The 23,109-nt window shown below is 37.9% G+C and overlaps 1 protein-coding gene across 1 annotated transcript in view; it reads right to left on the bottom strand.

Annotated features, from left to right (window-relative positions):
* Positions 1–20,422: 20,422 nt before the first annotated feature.
* Positions 20,423–23,109, bottom strand: part of LOC137124626 (sialic acid-binding Ig-like lectin 13) — an 11,076-nt gene continuing 8,389 nt past the window's right edge. The window contains exon 9 of the mRNA XM_067499728.1: positions 20,423–23,109. This exon is cut by the window's right edge and continues 262 nt beyond it. The gene's annotated coding sequence lies outside the window, so the exon portion shown is untranslated.

The raw sequence follows: 23,109 nt of genomic DNA, 5'->3' as shown, positions 1-23,109 counted from the left end.
CTTGAACTCAGCTTTGTCATTATTAACTTCTTTTACCTTATTTACATGCACGAGAAGCCAAATGGCTGCAGACCAGCGAAACTCAGGAAGTAAATATCTGCCTGCAAAAATATGAACTTCTTCTTTGTAGAGGTTGAGATAATGTGGTCATGTGGCCTGTTGGTGTCAAACCTTATACATTACAACATCCCACAAACACAAGAGAAAATTCATAAGACATTTTCAGTTAAGTGTGGGTAGAATACAGTGATACAATAAGCAACTTAATCATAACACATGTAAACAATGATGCAACAAATGTGAAAATTAAATACACAAACAATATATCATACAACAATTAATATTGGGTGAAACTAAAATAGTAAAAATAGAAAGTAAAAGTATGTATTTAGAAGCAAATTTTAAATGATTAGTTTTGCTTATCACAGTAAATATATAAGCATTGAGACAGTAAGTTATTATCAGATGACTTATCAAAGAATAAAGAAAATAAATTATTTTCATGAACAAGTAAGGAAATAAAATTGACTCCCAGTTTAAACTGTATACTGTTTTCTTTCTGATTATACAATATGTCTTCACTTCTTTATCTCTTAGTTTTTATCATTTTCATCACAGGTGTATCAACTGTCTCTTATCAGGAAAATGAGTCTCTACTGTCATCTAGTGGCAGTGATTGGAAACTACAGTAGAACACGAGTTTCCCTCATGGACCCAAACTTGTCCTCAGGTTTCTCTCTTTTTTGGTTCCATGGAGGTTGGGTTGTTTTCTGCCCTGTGCTGCAGAGTCCTGATGACTCCTAGTTTGTGTTTCCTAGATACTTCAATAGTGAGGATTCTATCTTTGAATACAGCAACGTTCACATTCTGGACAGAGAAGGCAGAGAATTTGAATAAGAGATTAAGGATCATACACCTCCCAACAGAGAACAATGGAACGAGACACTTAGAAAACAGTTATTTTATCGATCCCAGGCTGTTTGGTTATGATGTGATTTGTCACCATAAATAATTATTTCTGCTCTTTCCGATCAGATACAGATTAAAACATTATGCAGTCCACATGGAAGTTTTCACTTTTGGAGCAGGATCTTCTTTAGTTTCCCGACTCCTGATTCTGAACAATCTTTAAAAATATCTTTACACAATCTTAAGTGATTGTGTAAATATGGTAAGAAATAATGCAATTAGCCTCATCATATCCCAAATACAATTATAAGATCATGGTACATTAGAAACATTATGAGAGGGTTGATTATATAAAACCATATAATTAAAATAAATTTTAGGTGAGAGTAACATTTAAAATGAGGCATTTCTAAGCCAAACATGTCATAAGTGCCTCTGATTTAGATCAGTACCTCACCTCCTTTTTAACATCTTTCCTGATTAAGTTCCATAAAAGTGTCTGTGTTCTGCACAAGCCCAGCAAGAGGCTTCAGCACTTAGCATGTGTAATATATCCCATCTTGTCCACTGTAGTTGCCCCTTTGGTTCGCACCTCAGCAGTCCCAGGTTGAGGTCTACTGAGGGACCTGGGTTTAGCTGTACATCATTACTTAACAGGAGAAATAAACAAAACCACGTTTAAAACATGCCCTTTGCTTCTTCCTTTAACTTCCTCCCTTTATGCTCTTCTCTAATATATTTATCTGACATTACAGATTTCAATAAATTGGTTGATACAAAGTGACAGCAATAAATGAAATTTGCACGCACTGTGTCGCATGTTCATGAAATATGGTGCAGTTTCCAGAACAAAATGTAATAATTTACCTGCAACAACAGTTAGATATAAGGTGGAGTGATGACGTCCTCTTGTTCTGGGCTTCACAGTAATAATTCCCACTGTGTTCAGGTCTGATGTCAGTGATGGTGAAGATCTGTCCTGAAGCTTTTGCTAAGTCTTCATTCCCCTTGTACCAGGTATAATTAGCTGCTGGGTTAGCATCACTGCTACAGGTCAGAGTCACTGAACTACCCTCCACTATCTCAGCAGAGGGACTCACTGACACAGAGGGAAGCTTTCGAGGATCTGAAAAACTATTTGCTGCTTTGTTACTGTGAATTACAACTAGACAGTAGATTAGAAATACAGAGAAGTAAATTCACACACTGGAGGAGAAAGACAATCCTCATGTTCCTTTAAAGCACAGGAGATGTGGTCTCCAGGATTAAACTGGCCTTTATAAGATGCAGTTTCCATCTTGTAGATTTTCTGTCCATTGATAAACCAAACAAATGTAGGACAACCAGTTGGACTATTACTGCTGAGACACTTCAGCTCACCTCGGTGTAAAACTGGTGGACTGTTGATCTGATCACCAGCAGAGCTGGATGTACAGTAATGGAGGAGGAAGAACCCAAAGTTTAATCAGAAACATGTCACAGCAGATGATCTTTACTATAAAGAGTTAACTAACATCACACTAAGGTCAGAAAAACAGACTACAACACGGCTGGTGTGATTTAATACTGTGTTAATGTTGAAACAAATCAAACCAAAATCCTAACATGTTGCATATTTACAGTGTCTGTATTATAAATTCAATCATTCATACCTTTTCAGGGAGTTTGACATTCACACACTTCTCCCTCACTAACTTTAAAATCCAGCTCAACAAACTGATGTGTAAATGTAAATGTACAGCGGCTGAAGACGACAAGTCCATTTATTGCTGCGATTAAAGTCATAGCTGCTCTGCTGATGTGTCTGTGTGACTAAAGACAACAGAACAAGTTATAGACAGGAAGTTCATCAGTCACATCAAGAGACAACTCTACTCACATTACATTAATAAACTGTAAAAATGTCTTTCCTCTGTCACTAGTAAGTAGAAGATAGAAATCAGGATGTCAGATTTCTTTTTTATTTTTTCATCTTCTTAATATGATCTATAAAGAAGAGAGAAGGTAAATATTATGAGACAAAAATAACATTTATAGATCAAATGAAAAAACAACAACAACTAAAACGTTTCTTTATGCAAATACTGCAAAACAGGAAAAAATACAGGAAGTGATAAAACATCTCTGCAAATCTACTTTTTGGGTTTAGAAACAGTTCAGTGTCTGGATAAAAGTGAGTTGCCAGCTTTATCAGGGCAGATGTGACAGTTTGCATCATTTAACATTTGAAAGCCAAGTTAATACACTGAAACATGAGAACAAAAATGAATGCAGCATAGTTAGTTACTCATTTTAATTTTCCTTTTTACGCTGCCTTTGGAATCACATGCTGTAGGTGAGCTGCCCTCACTGGGGTGTTTTCACCTCTGTCTCTTGCTCATGTTCCCAAGTCCAACTGGAAATGCAGAGAACTGAAAATCCTCTTAGTGTGAATCAACACGTACCAAACATGTTCTAATCAAAAGCCGAAGCAATCACGAAAGTGTGGAACAAGCTTCACTACTAGAAGACAGCAAAACTACATTTGACCATAAATAAGTGAATCTACTTTTGGTCCTTTTAATATTTTAGAACTGGAACAATTTTCATTAACTGTTAGGAATTAACCCCAGATGTTTCATTCTTTAGGTTTTAGAGGTAAAATTAGTGTCACTACTTGATATTTAGGACAATTTGTAATTTATGCATGTAAAGATAAAATAAGTCAATAAATGAGACTGTGTGTTGGAGAATCAACCACAACACCGCACCTTCACCTGCTGTAGCAGACAACCGTCCAACCACAGGAGGTCACGAAGATTAAAACCATGTCCATTGGCTCCAGAAGCTGCTCTCTGTACCTCGTGCAAAAACCTGAAGCTGCCAATTAGAGCCTCGGGTTCACAGCGTCACTCCCAAACAGGAAGTAGACAGAATTGACAGAATAAACTAAATACATTGAACATATATTTTAAATAATTGCCACAATGACAATCACATGACTAGTAAAAGTAAACAATGTCTGCATGCATTTTCTTTACAGACATTTTTAAATTATGTTTTAAACATGTTTAAGTGTCCTTCTGTTACTTATCTCTATATGTAAATATGGATTATAAATTGACAGTACATATGGATTTTACACTCTGATGCCTCATAGTTCGAGTTGTACTTTTGGCAACAAAATTTTAAACATGTACTGTGGGTCATTAAAGATGGTTTCTGCATAAAAGTTTAAATGTTACTTACTTCATCCAGTGTTGCACTTCATTGAAGACGGGGGGATTCACAATAAACATATTTTGACAAATGATTAAAACTGAAGCAACAGAAACTGAGAAATCCTGATCTCCAATGTCACAACAAGGGAGATGGACTCAAACACAGACTGCGAGGCAGGAAGGTACGATTGTAGCTTTTATTTCTTAAGCAAAGAAGAGCACAGAGAGTAGAGCAGGCCCAGTGTAAAAACTGAAATAGAAAGACAGTCACCAACTCAGTGGGACAGCTTCAAAAACCTAAACATGTCAGATTTCAGTTACAAGGCAGGGAGAACTGTTCCCAGGAGACAAAACAGCACTGAGTAATGATAAGAGCATTTATAAATGCTGGATTAATGAGGATCAGAACAGGTGAGCAGGGACTGGCCAAGGGAATGGGAAGCATCAGGATCTGAAGTCAAACAGAGGGACAACATGGTGATATATGAAAAGCAGAGAACGACAGATTAGAGCTGCAACAATGTAACATCATAACATCTAATCCCTGAGGTCAAACTTTAATCACATCATTTCCCATAATCCAAACCAACATGCAACCAGGTGTATTTAGCTGCTGGGTTAGCATCACTGCTACAAGTCACAGTCAATGAACTGCCCTCGTCAATTTCCATGGATGGACTCAGTGACACTTTGGAGCATCTGGAGGAGAAACATGCAGTATTTAAGAGTATAATGACAGTTATTTTTTATTTTCTAAACAGTTTCTATCCTACAGTGAGTCATTTATACAAGAAGAATTACAGAAAGTAAAACCACCCAGATGTAAAGCTTTCTTCATTATGTTGGACTGTCTCTGTCCAGAGTTCTGATCTTGCAGCTGTCCAAGGTTCTGCAAATATCTGTGATATACTCTGATGACTACAACTTGTGTTTAATGTTTTCTGCTTTTTCCAATTACAGTACATATTTATAGTAGTAAAGCAGAAGTTTATAGTAGAAGAGCTAAATATTTAAATATTTGTTCTAATTGTTGTCAATTTTTTATAGCACATTCTGTTAGTAAACATGTTCCTTCATCATCAATAGGAACCTTGACTTAATGTGAGTCTCTGCTCTTTACACTTATCACAACTTCGGTAAATGTCAAACCCCCTAACTTTATTTGTGACCCTACCATAACCCTAAAAACAGCCATTTGAAGGGATGCTAGAGAATTAGGAGGACAAAAACAAGTCTCATGTCCTGTTACAGCACAGGAATCACTGTTTGTAGGAAGTAGTTTCTCTAAAAACTCTGTGTTTCTGTCTGAATCTGTTCATTCTTGTTCCAGATGTAAGTAGGATGATCAGGTAGAAGACAACTGCTCTGACACTTTCAGCTCTACTGAGTTAGAAAACTGACGACAGGTCCTCTCACCTGGACCTGGAGATCTGTATAAGGAAGAAAAGTGTTCATTTTAAATTGAACTGTTAACATGTAAAGCAGTTAGAAAATGTTAAACACTAAACTAAATAAATATATATCATGAAGAAAAATGTAACCTGTGACGGACAAAGTGACTCCAGGTAAACCAACATATGTTCCATGTTTTATTTTTGTTATAAACCTGAACTTGTACTCAGCTGAGTCACTGAGTCTCAGGTTTCTGATTGTCAGAGAGCATTTCTTGTTTTCACAGTGATAATCCACATGACCTGAATAATCAGGGTCTGTTCTCAGATCCGCATAAACATAATTACTCCATTTTAGAAACCACAAAGTTTTCTCAACTTTAGAAACAGGGTTGGTTGTGGATGGGTGTGTGTAGGTGCAGGTAAAGTTTACTGTTGATCCTTTTAAGGCACAGATGTTAGTAGAAGTGTAAGTCACCTCCCAAACATTCTGGCTCTGTACCACTGTAACAGAGAAACATCAGAAACCAAATTCAGTCATTACAACAGAGACCAAAATAACAATGATAATAATCCTTTTTTAAATGATTTTGAAAAACTATTTTATTTAAACTCACTGGCTTTCGGCTTGTCCCTTCAGGGGTCGCCACAGTAGAACATGTTCTTCACGTTGATTTGGCAGGAGCTTTTACGCCGGATGCCCTTCCTACCACAAGCCTCCCATCTTATCCGGGACTGGCACCAAAGTTGGTGGCTGGGTGGGGCAGCACCTGGTGGTGTGGGATTTGAACACGTGGCCTTCTGCATCCCAATGCATCCCAATGCTCTACCACTGAGCCACCAGGCCCCCTAACTATTTTATTTAAACCACTTTTTGCAGAATTCTACACACTCTACGTTAAAAGTCGACTCCACATATTATTGTCATATTAAATGACAATAGTAGCAACTGAGAGATTCTTCATTTAATCATTTCCTTCACAGTGAAGAAAAGATGTGAATGGTTAAAGTTTAGGTTCAGTTTAAGATAATCCACTAGTAAACCATTAGTGTGTCCACCAATCTACTCTAGAGTCTTGGAGCCTAACACCAACGCAGACTCCCAAGTGTTAAACTACTAAAGAGCACCAGGCAGAGCTCAGCAGGCTTTTGTTCAAACACGTTTTGTGCATCTGTCAAGATACACAGACTTTACACAGATAAACAGCAAACAAAGTGATCTGTAAGGAAAAAGAGGAAATTCTGATGTCTGAATTTTAGGCACAGGCTCTGGATCCCAATGAATCACGTTACTGAACAAATCTACATCCTGTGTGAGAATAAATTAATCATATTTTTACAATATAACCTGATTTTTGGCTGCTCCGAGTGTAAAAATCTTACAATATCTACAATGTACACTCCTGTACCTGGGACAGCAAGAAAGACAATAAATCCACTCAGTACTGCTGTGAAACTCATAGCTGCTCACGTTGTGTCTATAACTACAGAGTCATAACATATTTGTAGGAACAATAAGTAAAGTGCAGAATAACTAAATCAAGAGTTACACAACTTTTTCTACAGAGTAGAAGTCATGTTGTTAAAGTTACGCACAACTTCCTTCTCATTTAGCTTATTTACCAGCATGATGAACCAGGTGGCAGCACATAGCAATAAATCCAAAAAGTAAAGTTCTGCCTGCAAAAGTATGAACTACTTCATTTAAGAGGGTGTGATAATGTCGTTATGTGGCCTGTTAGAATCAAACATGTTAGACACACTACAACATCCCATAAACATAAACAATAAAACAATTTAGAAAATTGAAAAGACTTCAGAAAAACAGACATTTTTAATAAAAAGTGGGTAGAATTCTGGCACATTCAGCTTCAAAACCAATAAACATGTAAAGCCTGATGCAAGAAATGTGAAAAGTAAAAATGCAAATAGGCAAAGAATTGCAAATGACAAATGGTAAATTAAAAAAATATCACTGAGGTGAAATTAAATTGGTAAAAATAGAAAGTAAAAGTATGTAGTATGAAGAATATTTAAAAAAGAGATTTTTTTATTATAATATATAAGCAAGCTATTATCAAAAACCAAAAAAGGAAAAAAAACAAGTTACATAACTAAGTAAAATTTATTTTTCAAAAGAGTAAAAATACTGACCACTGGTACTTGGCTCGTGAAAAAAAAATGTGTGAGAAGACTAATAAAAAAGAGATAATACAAAAATATAATCAGAAAGAAAAGAATGCAGTACACAGTTCATCATGTGATGTACTGGGACTAGAAACGGTCTCTCATTAGGAAAACGTGTATCTTTACTATCATCTAGTGGCAGTGATTGGAAACTACATCTACTTTAGAACAAGTGTTTCACTCGTGGACCCCAGAGGTGCTGTTTAGTGGTAGGTGGACTTTCTTAGAGTTCTTGAAGACATTACACTTCTCATCTGACAGGATTCATCAGTTCAAACTGACTGGATTTCAGAAGCAGAAATAGAAACTGTTGAGTCAAGAGGTCGTTGAACCTTTGATGGTCACCAATGGATTGTTTTCATTCACGTGTTTGGTTCATCTGAGTGAAACTGTGATCGACTGTGAAACTGCCTCTAGAATGGTAAAAGAATTGTGTTTTATGGATGTGATAAGTGGTGACACTGACCATCTGCTGTGCTGAGCGACGTTTGTTCCCGTTTGACATAAAATAAGCCAACAATTCATTAAAGAATGAATTCAATTAGTACTTTTAGTTTGGTGATGTTACTGTGTGGGGAGCTGCTCATCTCTGTGCAGTACTTTTACTGACAAATCTGACAGCAGAGTACTCAGTCACTTCCTCCTCCTCCTTGTGGGGCTGAGCTGCTCTGATGTTGGAGTAGACAGCATCCGTCTCTTTCTTGGAGAAGTGGACACTGGCATACAGAAGGTTTTCAGGCTCTTCTGATTGTCCCTCAGCAGGTAGATACTGCAAAGACAAAAGTACTTCAGCTACACACGGGACATGTGGTCAAAAGTGTTTATCTTGACTGGAGAGGTCTGTCCTGAAAAGACCAAAGCAACAACAGCTGCAGGAATGATGGTCCAAGTATCACTGTTGTCACCACAAAGATTCTTCTCAGATGAGTAAGTTAACTTCCAGTGAATTTATTCTTTGTCCTGATCTTCAGGGTTTAACTTCTCACTGTGATGTACAGGTGTACGACTCCAGGACCTCACCTGTCTGCAGGCAGGTTCCTCTCCTGTGAAGAGTAACTGGTTTTTGCTGATCTCTGGTTCTTTAGCTTCTAGCTTTGCTGTAGAAACGTACAAGTGTCCTCTCAGACCTCGTGACGCCACTGTTGGATGCGTTTACTGGTTCATCACAGCACATTTATAACCAAACCCAAACACACTTATCAGTGATTGAGGATGTGGACAGAGGTGAAACAGGAAGCTGAATTTAACAACTCTCACCTGTTCCCTGTTGTCTGGTCTGTCTTCAGGCTCAGATGGTTCCTCAGTATTCTTCTTGTTTCTGGTTAAAATAAGAATAATTTTAAAATAGACTGAATGTTTTAATCCTGACAAACAGATTTTCAATGAATTATTAACCAACCATTTAATGAAACAAAGCTTCTCACCTGATCCATAAGAAGAGACAGAGGACAAGGAGAAGTAGGAGAACAGCAGTGGTTACTCCAGCTGCTGCTGATTTCCATGATCCTGGGGAACAATCAAGAGAAGAGCGACGGTTCATTTGAGTGTTACAGCCTGTTTGGGCCAATTGTGTGATTTATAGCAGGAACAAAACCAGGACTATGGTGCATGTGTGTCTGCAACATCAATGCTTCATTTCCTGCTCAGTACAGGGAGGATGTCTGTCAGTCTGTCCATTACTGGAGGTAAGACCAGCTGAAGATGAAACATCTCCTTTGTTTCAATGGTTTGTTCTAACTCACCCTCTTAAAGTCAGTTTTACACAGACATTCATTAATATTTCATTAAAAGGTTTTAATTTTCTGTGCTCTGACTCTCTGAACCTTCACAAACAGCAACATTTCTACAGAAATTCCAGAGACCACAGTTTGTATATTTTTACAGGGTTAAAGAAAACATGTTAACAACATAAAAATAAAATGCTATAAGTTTTTGATCAAACACCAATGATAAAAACCTTGTTCTGCACACATTAGCAATATGAGACAAACTCAGATGATTCAAATTCACACTACTCTGTTTCTGACTCCTGTCCAGAGGCAATGACTGTTTTAAAGCTTCTCAAAGTTTCCCCTGGTTCCAATATTCATAACTTCAATGAAAACACACAGTATGAGAAGTGTATTTTCCTATAATATACATTTGTAAAAACCATTTATATACAATTTTGCTGATAGTTTTCAATTTCTGCTGTGTCCTAATGAAGTTATTGGCAGATGAAAAACTATTATATTAATTCAAATTCTCAAACATTATGTTGAATGTTCAAAAAATGGTTTGTGCAGTTGAATGTAATAATTTACCTGCAACAACAGTCAGTTGTAATGTGTTATTATAACGTCCTACTTTGTTCTGAGCTTCACAGGAATATTTCCCACTGTGTTCATGTTTGATGTCATTGATGGTGAAGATCTGTCCTGAAGCTTTTGGTGAGTCTTCATTCTCCTTGTACCAGGTATAATTAGCTGCTGGGTTAGCATCACTGCTACAGGTCAGATTCACTGAACTACCCTCCACTATCTCAGCAGAGGGACTCACTGACACAAAGGGAAGCCGTGGAGGATCTGGAAGAGGAAAAATCAGGTTTTGTTAAAACTGTTTCGGAGACATTGATCAGGCTGAACTGTGGCTCATTGATGGTCAATAATTTCTAAGACGTTTAAATATCTAAATAAACATACAAAGAAAATATTGAACAAAAATGTTTAAGGATTTTTTTTCTTTAAAACATCCATATTAAAAACAATTTGCTGCTTTGTTACTTTGAATTACAACTTGACATTAGGTTAGAAATACAGAGAAGTAAACTCACACACTGGAGGAGAAGGACAATCCTCATGTTCCTTTAAAGCACAGGAGATGTGGTCTCCAGGATTAAACTGGCCTTTATAAGATGCAGTTTCCATCTTGTTGATTTTCTGTCCATTGTTAAACCAAACAAATGTAAGACGACCAGTTGGACTCTTACTGCTGAGACACTTCAGCTCAGCCTCGGTGTAAAACTGGTGGACTGTTGATCTGATCACCTGCACCTGCAGATCTGAACATGTTAAGAAGAACAGAATGTCACACTCCTCGTTTTTGGACTCTATTTTTGTATAGTTTTACTTCCTGCTCCTGGCTTTTATTTTGTTAATCCCTCTGCTCCACTTCCCAGTTAGTTTCTTTAGCTTCTTGTTTCTCATTAACCCTGATTGTTTTCACCTGTGGCCCCTTGTATTTATAGCCAGCTTTCCCCACTGCTCACTGCCAGATCATCTCTCCTTGTCCCTAAATCCTTCCATGTACTGTCAACCTGTATAAACACTGCTCTCCCTGCTCCAGTGTGTTTAAGTTCTGGGTCTGTTTAACCTGGTTTATGTCATTTGTACTAGTCTTTTTTTCCCGCCCTCCTTATGGACTGATTTTCTGTTGATTGCTTTTCTTTTAATAAACCTTTGTTACTCAAAACACCTTCACTTGCCATCTCCTCCCTTTGGGTCCTTCCAAAATTAAAGCTAGTGTATCTTTAATTTTAATATTTTAATAAAGTGTGACAGAAATTTAATTTAATGTAATTTATTACATGCAAATGTGCACAAATAAATCCCAATATTTCCAGAATATTAACCATTCAAATAAATCCTTTCGTGACAGACAAAGTGACTCCAGGTTCACCAGTATAACGTCCTCCTGGTTGGTTTGTTATGAACCTGAACTTGTATTATTTAGATTATTTCAATGTAATTCTCTTTATTGTGATTTATTTTAAGTCATTTTTAATGTGTTTAGTGTGTGTGATTGGACTGTGATTGGTTCTTGTTGACCAAGTGCAGCTCACACTCCCAAAATTAAGGGATCAAGGAGGGTTGCAGCAGTTCACAAAACACTTTTACATTATATTCTCATGTTTACCTCTTGTGATGGCCCCTGTCTGGTTTGCTGTGGCCAGGGAGTGGGTTTTTTCTCCTTCTAGCATCTGGAATCAGAGCTCTGAAGACTATAAAGGAGCTGGTCTTTAGTTTGCTCTGCTCTCTCTCTGTCTCTGTCTGTTACCACTGTTTGGTCGTATTCAACCATTGGATTTACATGTAATAAATGTTCAAATAAGGGATAATCGTGTCATGGCCTCTGAGCTGGATTTAGAGACTTTATAAATGCTTTTAAATTGATTCTTTTACTTTTATTTAGTGATTTCAGAATTAAATTAGAGTGGAAACATCCTTAGCAAAATCCTGATTTAAATGTTTGATCTGATCTGATCTGAACTGAGCTGAACTCTATCCAGAGCAGAAGACGAGTGGATGATGCAAACCTGCTGATTTTAGTTTAACTTTGTGTGCATCCATGCTGAACAACATCCAGTCTAAAGTGCAATGAAGTGATGAAATGAGCTTTACTGCAGTGTTACTGAGCAGAGTAAGAAGAAGAAGGTGAATAGTTAGGTTAGTTTCCTTTCTGCTCACTCTGTGGTGAAATTGATACTTAGGTAAGTGTGAAAACGATAAAACAAAGAGGTGAAATAAACTCCTACCAGTACCTCTGACAACTCTTTAAAATATCTTCATTACAGATCTGTATTACAACTGACCTACAACAATAATAACAAGTATAAAAATCTGAACTAATCCAAAACAGAAACTGGTCATTTCAGCTCTGACACTTTCAAACAAACTGGTGGTTTTAATACGATGGTGAACTGGGGTTAAGATGGTCATAATTAACGTGGGGTCAGAACAAACAGTTTGTCACAGCTTGATGTAGCTGCAGACAAATCCCACAAATGTAGAAGTACAGTACCTGACAGAGAGAGGAGGAGGAGGAGGACAAATCCATTCACTGCTGCTGTTAAACTCATAGCTGCTCCTCTCAGTTTCCTCTGTGGCTTCAGGGATGTTAAACTAATGCAGTAAATTGTGTCCACAGGATGTTTCAAAAGATGATTCTACTCAATGTGGAGGTTGTTTCTCTGATGAAGTCACTGCATTATGATCAGAAAACTGAAGAGAGCAACAAACTATTAAAACACACCAGACTTCCTGCTTCTTACCATATTTAAAATGTGTGAATGTCATGATCCAGTCCTTCATTTTCACTTCCTGTTCTGGACTTTTATTTTGTAGCCCTTTTCCCCACTTCCTTTTCACTGTTTACACCTGTTCCCCTGCCCTTTTCAACCCAGCTCTCCCCTCTGTTCTCCTCTGTCTTGCTATTTTTGAAACACCCTGACTTCTGGTTTGTCTGTCTCATGGTATCTGGACTCTGTTACCTGTTTATCTTGGTCTGAGGTTTGGTTGCTGGTGTCTTTATTTTGTCCCCGTTCGTGTGCACGTTTTAGTTTGTAGTCTGTCCTGTTACACTCTTTAGATTGGTCATTTGTATTATATCTGCTTAGTCGGTGTCCACATTTATGTTAATTCCTTAGTTGTCTCAGTCCAAATTCTAGTTATTTGCACGACTCATTCTGACCCCGTCTTGTGTTTACTTCTCTCCTGGGTTGTGTTTTCTTTGCAAGTTGTATTTAATAAGTCAGTTTAGACCTCAAGCCCCCTTTTCTTTGGTCTTATCTCCACCCTCTAACTTTTGTTTTTGTGCCCACACTGGTATCCTGACTCTGTTTTCAATAGCCCTGGTCCAGTTTTTGCTTAGTTTTTTGGTTTATGACGTTCAAGAACTGGTCCCAACTGGCAGCAGTATCAGAAACCTGACCCAAAACTTGAAATCCAGTCATGTCAAGGAGTTTCTACTTTCTTCTTGTTTGGAAACGTTTCACTACTTATTGAAGCAGCTTCTTCAGTCAGAGGAAAAGTTGGCTCGTGACCCAGGTATTTTCTTACATGTAGGAAACAAAGCCTACCTGGAGGATATAACTGGGCCCCTAGAGAACCTTCCCTCAGACTAAAGAAGCTGCTTGGATGACTGCATGTCAAACCAAGAAGAAACAAGTCCAGTTGACAGGATTCAACATCAGAATAACCAAAAGTGGACGACTAAAAATCTTCACCAACTTCTTGTTGACTGTTCAGCTCAATTTTTTTTCATAACTACTGAAAAACACTACTGATTAGAGAAACACTCACTTCCACATTTACACTCTGTCCCTACTGTCCTACACAATCAGCTGTTGCCTGTTAGAGTGACAGAAGAGCAAAGCTCAATTTATTAATTTTATTTTGTATTTTATTTTTAAGTAATAAGGGAGAGGAAGGAGGAGATGGTTGCTGCAGCTGGATCTTTCTTACAATGGCAGCATTTGGGTTTGTCTTTCAAACATTATGGACCAAGGTGTGTTTCATTGTTGCAGCATGATTGGCAGCTTGCAAACCAACACACTTTAACCAAAACAAAAAACTTTATGATTATGGACAGAGATGCTTCACCTGTTCAGGGAGAGATCTTATTTTCTTATTTCCCTTCATAGTTATTTTGTTTTTCCGACACAGGAATCTGCTCTGTCAGCATAATTTGGATTATTAAATATCAGATCTCTCTCTCTTCTAAATCTCTGTTAGTAAATGACTAAATAAACGATCATCAGTTCAATTTATTTTGTCTTACTGAAACTTGGTTGCAGCAGGAAGAATATGTCAGTTTAAATGAGTCAACCCCCCCAAGTCATATTAATGATCATGTTCCTAGAAGCACAGGCTGAGGTGGAGGAGTAGCAGCAATCTTCCACTGTAGTTTACCAATAAACCATAGACCTAAAAGTAGTAAGAACTCATTTGAAAGCCTTACTCTTAGCCTTTCATACCCAAACTGGAAAACTCAAAAACCACTATTATTTGTTATCGTGTACCGTCCTCCAGCCCCTTATTCAGAGTTTTTGATTATTACAGATAAGGTCATTATAGTATTTTAACATTCATGTAGATGCTGACAGTAACTGTGTTTAATTCATTATTAGATTCAATTGGTTTTTCCCAAAATGTAAATAAACCCACTCACTGTTTTAGTCAAACCTTAGACCTTGTCCTTACATATGAAATTGAAGCGGATAATTTAACAATATTTCCTCACAATTCTTTATTGTCTGACCATTTTCTAATAACATTTGAATTTACAATAACTGTAGCCAGGCTGACTAAGAGCCTAGTTTTCCCTTAACTCTGAGCAGCAATGACTTCATGACTTTCTTTATGAATAAATTTGTAGCTATTAGAGAAATAATTCACCAGATCCTCCCCCCAAAAATTACAGATATATCTTCATGTACAGCAGTGCTAGAGTCATCGATAAGGCCCCAATCCCTGTTAGACTGCTTTTTACCCATAGATCTCTCCGAGCTAACTTCAATTATTACCTCATCTAAACCAACAAGCTGTCTGCTAGATCCTATTCCAACTAAGCTGCTCAAGGAAGCTTTACCCTTAATAGATACGTTCGTATTACATATCATCAATCTATCTTTAGAAACAGACCATGTACCACAGGCCTATAAGGTAGCTGTAATTAAACCACTACTTAAAAAACCCTGTCTTGACCCAGGTGTCTTAGCCAATTACAGACTAATATCTAATGTCCCCTTTATTTCTAAAATCCTTAAAAAAGTAATTGCAAAGGAGTTTTGTGACCACCAGTACAGGAATAATTTGTATGAAGACTTCCAGTCAGGATTCTAGGTTGGACTACTGTAATTCCCTACTTTCAGGATGCCCCAGTGACTCCCTAAAGAGCCTGCAATTAATCCAAAATGCTGCAGCAAGAGTGCTGACTGGAACTAGCAAGAGAGATCATATTTCACCTTCACTAGCTTCTCTCCATTGGCTTCCCATTAAATCTAGAATAGAATTTAAAACCCTGCTTCTTACATATAAAGCTCTGAATGGTCAAACTCCATCATAGACCTCATAGCATCATATCATCCCAGTAGACCACTACTGGGGTGGTATCATATTCCCAGAATTTCCAAAGGTAGAATGGGAGGCAGAGTCTTTAGCTATCGTGCTCCTGTCAGCTGACACCCTCTCTACTTTAAGTCCAGGCTCAAAACCTTCCTCTTTAGATTGATGCACTGAGCTCATTTGCTCCTCTCCCCCCACAAATGTTTATATATTCACATAGTTCACAAAGTTGTGACCATGATCTCTATAAAAATCTCTTTGCCCCGAGGAGACGTCACACAGTATGGAGGTGCAGCTAAATACTGAGAAGGCTTTGGGTCTAAGAACTTACTGAGAAAAAGGAACAATTATCATTAGACACTGTGCTATTTTTTTAAATGTGAAAAAAATGAAGACATGAGTAAAACCAGTGAAAGTAGCTGTGATTAACTCTACAGAAAAACGGCTGCTACTTGTGACTATAAAAAGCATGGAAACATCACAATGAGATCTCACAGTATCAAAATTAATGATAAATAAAAACCTGATCTTACTGTAGCACAGTTATATGTGTGGGAGAAGAATTTCTGTACATGTATTATTCACTTTGAAGAAATGAAACAAACACACACATCTTACAGTCGAATGTTGCTGCCAGTTTCTCTAAAAGGTAAAATGAACACAATTATTGGATATTACAAATTCCACTGGATTTACACAAATCAATGTATTCATTAATACATATGTAGGGCTGTATACATGATAACAGAAGTCTGGTTGTATAATTTAAATTTGTCGTGTTTAAATTTGACATAAACACAGTTTAGCTTTTACCACCATCACTGCCAGTTAGTTTTGTCTTTCCTGAAATGTCTATTTGTGTAACAGTTGAGATTATTTGCTCACAGTACAACAGTTACTGTGCAGTTAAGTCTATAGATTTGCCTGGGACCCCTCAAAAACAAGACTCCCCTTTTGGCTCTAAAACAAAGCAACCTTGAAGGTTTGTCCCATTTGATAGCGAGATATTTCTACTACTTACGATTCTCTACTGAGAGGAAAATAGAAAATGAGGAGTAGGGGTATAAACTATGAATAGGGACTGGGTCCAAGTGCTGGGAGAGAGCAGGTACGGTGGAGAACAGGTAATTCAGTGTGTGTGTGTATGTGTGTGTGTGTGTGTGTGTGTGTGTGTGTGTCTGTGTGTGTGTGTGTGTGTGTGTAAACTAGATCAGGGCAGACCAAGGAACAAAACAAAAACCAACTCCAAGCTAAGGATCATATCAAATGTCCCAGATTTGTAAGATTTCAGACCAGGAAGTCAAACAAACTATCAATGTTCAGTTCTTGGAATCAGGGTGATGATAACAAAGAGATGTGCAATAGAAACAGAGAGTGCTGCATGATGCCACAGTCTATATGACAGTGGTCTAATGTCTGATGAAGCACTGTGGACTTTTCTGAATAGGGGAAAAAGAAACAGTGATCATTAAACTGTGTCTGCGACTCACTTTGTTTACTCTGTCATTAACTTGGAGCAGAGTACTACTACTACTACTCTCCTTTCGGCTTTATCCCGTGAGTTCGGGGTCGCCACAGCGGATCATTGTCCGCATGTTGATTTGGCACAGTTTTTACGCCAGATGCCCTTCCTGACGCAACCCTCCCCAATTTCTACCGGGCTTGGACCGGCACTGCATCGCTGGGGAGGGGGAATGGGCTGTTAGGGGTTCAGGGTCTTCCCCAGGAACACTTCGACATATAGCCAGGGCCGGGGATCGAACCACTCACCCTGTGGTCCGTAAGCAACTGCCTTTACCAACTGAGCTATAGCCGCCTTAACTTGGAGCAGATCAGGGATCGGGAGCAGAGTAAAGTGTTAAAAAACCATAAATGCGTCAAAATGATAGTATTAAACTATTTCTAAAAACATGTACTACTATGAGTATGGAAACTCTGAGGTCAGGCAGTATTGAAACTACACAAGGAAAAAGTTTCAATTCATACACTTTTAATGAACAAACACAACTTGCATGGTTTGGGCAAAGTGTTAAGGAATCAAAGTCAAGCAAGACAAATTCCATTCACCCAACATTTGTTGCTGGTTTTATCGCTACCTTGGGAAACATCAACATGGACCCTACAAATGTGGAGATAGGCAGCTACTGGCAGTTCAGTTGGCTTTAGAAGAAGGCTGCCACCGGCTCAAAGGAGCAGAATATCCTTTCATGGTCTTCATAGACCACAAAAACCTAAAATGTCAAAATGGGATTCCATGTGCCCTGTTCATGGCCCAACAAGGCTTCAGGTAGCACACCATAAAAATCTGACACCCTGGAATTCTTCAATGTCGAAAATGTGCCCAAGGCAATACTTCCAAAACACTCCCCAGCTGCCTTCTCCATCCTTTGTGACTGCTTTGCCAATCTCATCTGAAAATACCACAATCCTTACGGTAGTAGATTGAATTGTACCATTTTAGAAAACACTTCATTTCCCTTCCTAAACCTCCTGGCAAATAAACTGCCAAAGTCATTATCCAGCCCATCTTCCATCTCCATGGCTTCCCCTGCAACATAGTCCCTGACCGAGACCCTCAGGTCATGGCCAAGTTACAGGCAGAGTTCTGTAGATTGCTACGAATGTCCATTAGTCTATTCTAAGGTTTTCATTCACAGCCCAAAATACAGACTGAAAAACTGACTAACAAGCTGAAAACTGGATTTCACGATGATGTCTGAGAGATTAACACATTTTGCAAGATTTTATGGTTCCCTTTCTTTTTTCTAGCAACTGCCATGATCTGGCCCACTTCCTGTTTTGCTTTGTAGCCCTTTTTTCTACTTCCTGTTCACGTCATCCAGCTTCACCACTGATTATCGTTCACAATTGATAACAATTTTTGTTAATCTTTTTGTAGTTAATTTCTTAGTTATTGCCTGTCCTATTTTCTTTTACTCGCCCCAGTTATTTTTTCCCTCTGTAGTACTCAGTTTTCTCCTGGTATGTGTTTCTGTAGTAATTTGTATTTAATTTTTGGCCCAACTCTGCATTTTTTAGGAGTGATTTTAGTTTTGATACCTAACTTATTAACTCTTTTCTCTGGTTTGTTCCCCTTGTTTACCCCATTTAAGTTACAAAATCATTATTACTTACAAAATAAAACTAACTCGCATTTCAGATCCTTCTCACAATGTTGCTTTTGGGTCCTATACAAATCCCTGACAGCACCTCTTCCTCTTCTCCACTGCTTCTCTGCTTCAGACTGATCCGCTGTTGTTCTGACTGAAGACCAGCAGCTGAAGTACTGCTGTCTAAGTAATGGAACCAAAAACCGAGACAGACACAGAAAAACTTTCTTTTTTTGTTGTAGGGTCCATAAAAATCAGGAAAACACAAAACACCAAACATCACGTTGCTTAACAACAACCTGAACTACACATTTACAGACTATTTATAGTGAACTTTTTTCAAGATACACACCAACAAACAGTCTTTATAAGTCCTGTATTTTCTTACATTTTTCTGTTTTTCTTTCTGATGCAATGAAATGTATATGTACAGTACCTGACACACAGAGACAACAAGTGTTGCTGTTGTTGAAACAATCTGCTCTCATTTGTCTGTGTGACTCTAGAGGCAATAGAAAATATTAGCAGAAAAAAACATGACACAGGAAATGCATCAGTCACATCACTTTACAGCTCTACTTACAACAGCGAAAGATCTTTTCTGTCACCCGTAAACAGAAGCTACAAACCCGATTCCAAAAAAGTTGGCACACTGTACAAATTGTGAATAAAAAAAGGAATGCAATAATTTACAAATCTCATAAATTTATATTTTATTCAGAATACAACATAGATGACATATAAAATATTTAAACTGAGAAAATGTATCATTTTAAGGGAAAAATAAGTTGATTTTAAATTTCATGGCATCAACACATCTCAAAAAAGTTGGGACAAGGCCATGTTTACCACTGTTTGGCATCCCCTCTTCTTTTTATAACAGTATGCAAAAGTCTGGAGACTGAGGAGACAAGTTGCTCATGTTTAGGAATAGGAATGTTGTCCCATTCTTGTCTAATACAGGCTTCTAATTGCTCAACTGTCTTGAGCAATGTATGTCGCATCTTCCTCTTTATGATGCGCCAAATGTTTTCTATGCGTGAAAGATCTGGACTGTAGGCTGGCCATTTCAATACCCGGATCTTTCTTTTACGCAGCCATGTTGTAATTGATGCAGTATGTGGTCTGGCATTGTCATGTTGGAAAATGCAAGGTCTTCACTGAAAGAGACGACGTCTGGATGGGAGCATGTTGTTCTAGAACTTGGATATACCTTTCAGCATTGATGGTGCCTTTCCAGATGTGGAAGCTGCCCATGCCACACGCACTCATGCAACCCCATACCATCAGAGATGCAGGCTTCTGAACTGAGCGCTGATAACAACTTGGGTTGTCCTTGTCCTCTTTAGTCCGGCAACAAATGATGATAACTTCAAACTCTTTGCAATTTTTCTCTGACCAACTCCTTTCTAATATTGCTCAACTATTTTTGGCCACAGCATTGGGGGAATTAGTGATCCTCTGCCCCTCTTGACTTCTGAGAGACATTGCCACTCTGAGAGGCTCTTTTTATACCCAGTCATGTTGCCAATTGACCTAATAAGGTGCAAATTGGTCCTCCAGCTTTTCCTTATATGCACATTTAACTTTTCCAGCTTCTTATTGCTACCTGTCCAAACTTTTTCGGGATTTGTAGCGCTCATGAAATCCAAAATGAGCCAATATTGGGCAAGGCATTTCACAATTTCTCACTTTTAACATTTGATGTGTTATCTATATTTTATTGTGAATAAAATATAAGTTTATGAGATTTGTAAATTATTGCATTCCTTTTTATTCACAATTTGTACAGTGTGCCAACTTTTTTGGAATCGGGTTTGTAGAAATAAGGATGATGAAACACATCGGACTTCGTCCTGCATGTTGACCACAATGCCAAAAATAAACTTTTATGTAAAGCATAAAAGTATTTAATGTATGGTATAGAATGGGAGATAGTATGGAGCAGTATGGTTTTGGAGTTTCTGGAAAAACAAAAAGTATTTGTCAGTGTTCTACATTACAGGGCAGATGCAGAAAACATCACAGCCATGAAGACACATCTTTTGACACGTCCGCTGCTTTACATCACTGTGCTTAACTGTATTGTTGTAGGCTGAGTCCCATGATTCACATAGTTACAGAGAAAAGCAGAAATGCAGAAACTCAGATGCTGTTAGTGATAATGAAACATCGTTGTGACAAACACAAGTAGATTTGCAGGACTTTGTTAGAAGACATATATGGTGATATGATGATAGAGTGACGAGACCTCAATCAATAAAAGTGACACTTCGCCATTAGAGGGCAATGAAACAACATTTCAAAAGTTAATGTGCTTAATTTACTTCATATTCTGTGTTTGAAGCCATTTGTAACCTGATTTCCCTGTGTACATATACATGAGAACAGACTGAACACGAGCTGCTGTAACCAACATGTGAGGTGATGGAGGTTTCTACTTTCAGCTGATTCCAGTTTACACAGTGCTTATTGTCTCTTTCAAGCAGAAACTCAGTAAATCTGCTTCCTGTTGAAATATTAAATATTTTTATTTTTAGTAACTCTGTCTGTTGAACAGTTGCGAGTTTGTGGCACAAGTTGATCGCGCTGAAAAAGTAGAATAGTGCAGAGGTTTGGTTTTTGTCATATTTAAATGGAGTCGTCCTTCACACCTCTCAGGTGTGACACCATCTCCATGGTTACCTGCCCTGATTTTTTCCAGTCTCACCTGGAAAAGGCTCCCACCTGTGGGAAGCCACGGATTCATAAAATGGGCCAATTGATAGTTTTTAAAACTCAGACTCATACAGCCCACTTTGTGTTAGTTTCAGTTAGATTGAAATGTGGTCGGACTTTGATGTAGAGACGAGCAGACATCTCTCCATGGTGATGATGTCTCCTTTCTGCCTCTCTGCTCTTACAAAAAGCTGCTTGTTTTTTAACATCTGATCCAACAAATCTACACACACACACATCATAAAATCATTAAGCATATTCACCGTTCAATGAATGTAAAAGAGTCTAAAGGTGATGAATCTGTGGGTAAATGTATCAATTCCCTCATTAAAGACATGTTGCAGTGGGCTATAATCCAAATAAATGAGCCCTTCAAAATTATTTTTTGGTTTAGTTGCTTATGAACTTCACAATCTATGATATGTCCATCACATCACGTGACAGAGTCAACATAAACACAGGGTTATGACAGCAGCTGTGTGACAGATCAGATTTAAAACCAGTTTTCACCAAGAAGTTGTTACTGCATCCACAGTAGGATTGAGTACTGTGGACGAGGACACTTGGTGGCTGGAAAGATGAACTGCAGCTTGGATTTAATGAGCCTTTCTCTGCATTAAACACACTGCTTTCCTGAAGGAAGGCCACCAAAAACCATGACCCTTCAATGGCTACATCTGTAGGTGTGTGTGTCAGGGCCATTATTTCAGTCTCTACGCAGGTTTACGTGTATCGACTGAGAAGTACAATTTCACCTTAAGACACCGTGGATCGATGTATGAGGGATTGAATACAGTACATAACCACTTGCTCGAATGCAGCTTATTGTTGCACCTATTTAAATAACTGGCTACAGACTTAAAAAGAATAATTATATTAGACTGGACATATAATACTGGCAAAATTACAACTCAGTCCCCTTTTAAAATATTAGCAATACAACTACTCAACCGGAAAAGGAAAATTAAATGATACTTAATAATCCCCCAAATATAATAAATTAATAAAATCCGCTTCCACACGAAATATAACTCACGTGCAAATGTTCACTGCTACCTAGCTTAGCTTAGCTGTTACTAAGGCAGAGAAATGGCCACGAGCACAAACTCTAAACGTTACACTAAGGAGCAGACAAGTGGAAAAAAGACTTAATCTGTTCAAAGTATATAATAATAGCACAACCCTCATAACCAAGCTTATCAAAAATGCCTTAACATCCACGAATCACTCTTCACTAGTCTTACACTGCGCTCCGTGTCATGTCCCCGCCCCTTTAATCTCACTTCCGCACCTGCTGCCAATCACAACAGATATTTCTGATGGACGAGAGAATGAGCGATACAATAAACAGATCTTAAACCAATGGCGAAATTGGTTGTTTTACTCAATTCTTTTTACGACCAAAATCAGGGTTTTGCCTATTTTTAAAAACGGATTATGGACTATACAGACTTAATAACTATCTACATTCAAAGGTGGTTGAACTTGAATCATTTGCTTTAAATTTTTTGCACAAAGGTCTCAAATCAACTGTTGTTAGAGTTTAAGTTATTTAAATCCTTCATACTCCAGGTCACCACCAGGTCAATATAACCATTAATTTTCATTTTTATTAATACATTTTAATAATATAACAATATATCAATACCGTTATCTCTTGTTTCTAATCCTAACATAAGTGGTTTTCCTGCCTGAACTAGCCACATAGAAATTGGTGCAAGCTCAAAAGTACAACTGGAAGAGAAAACGTGTTGTACAAATGCAGCAAAAT

This window comes from Channa argus, chromosome 3 (assembly GCF_033026475.1).
Source record: "Channa argus isolate prfri chromosome 3, Channa argus male v1.0, whole genome shotgun sequence".
NCBI classification, from domain to species: Eukaryota; Metazoa; Chordata; class Actinopteri; order Anabantiformes; family Channidae; genus Channa; species Channa argus.
This window is presented reverse-complemented; position numbering and strand designations above follow the sequence as displayed.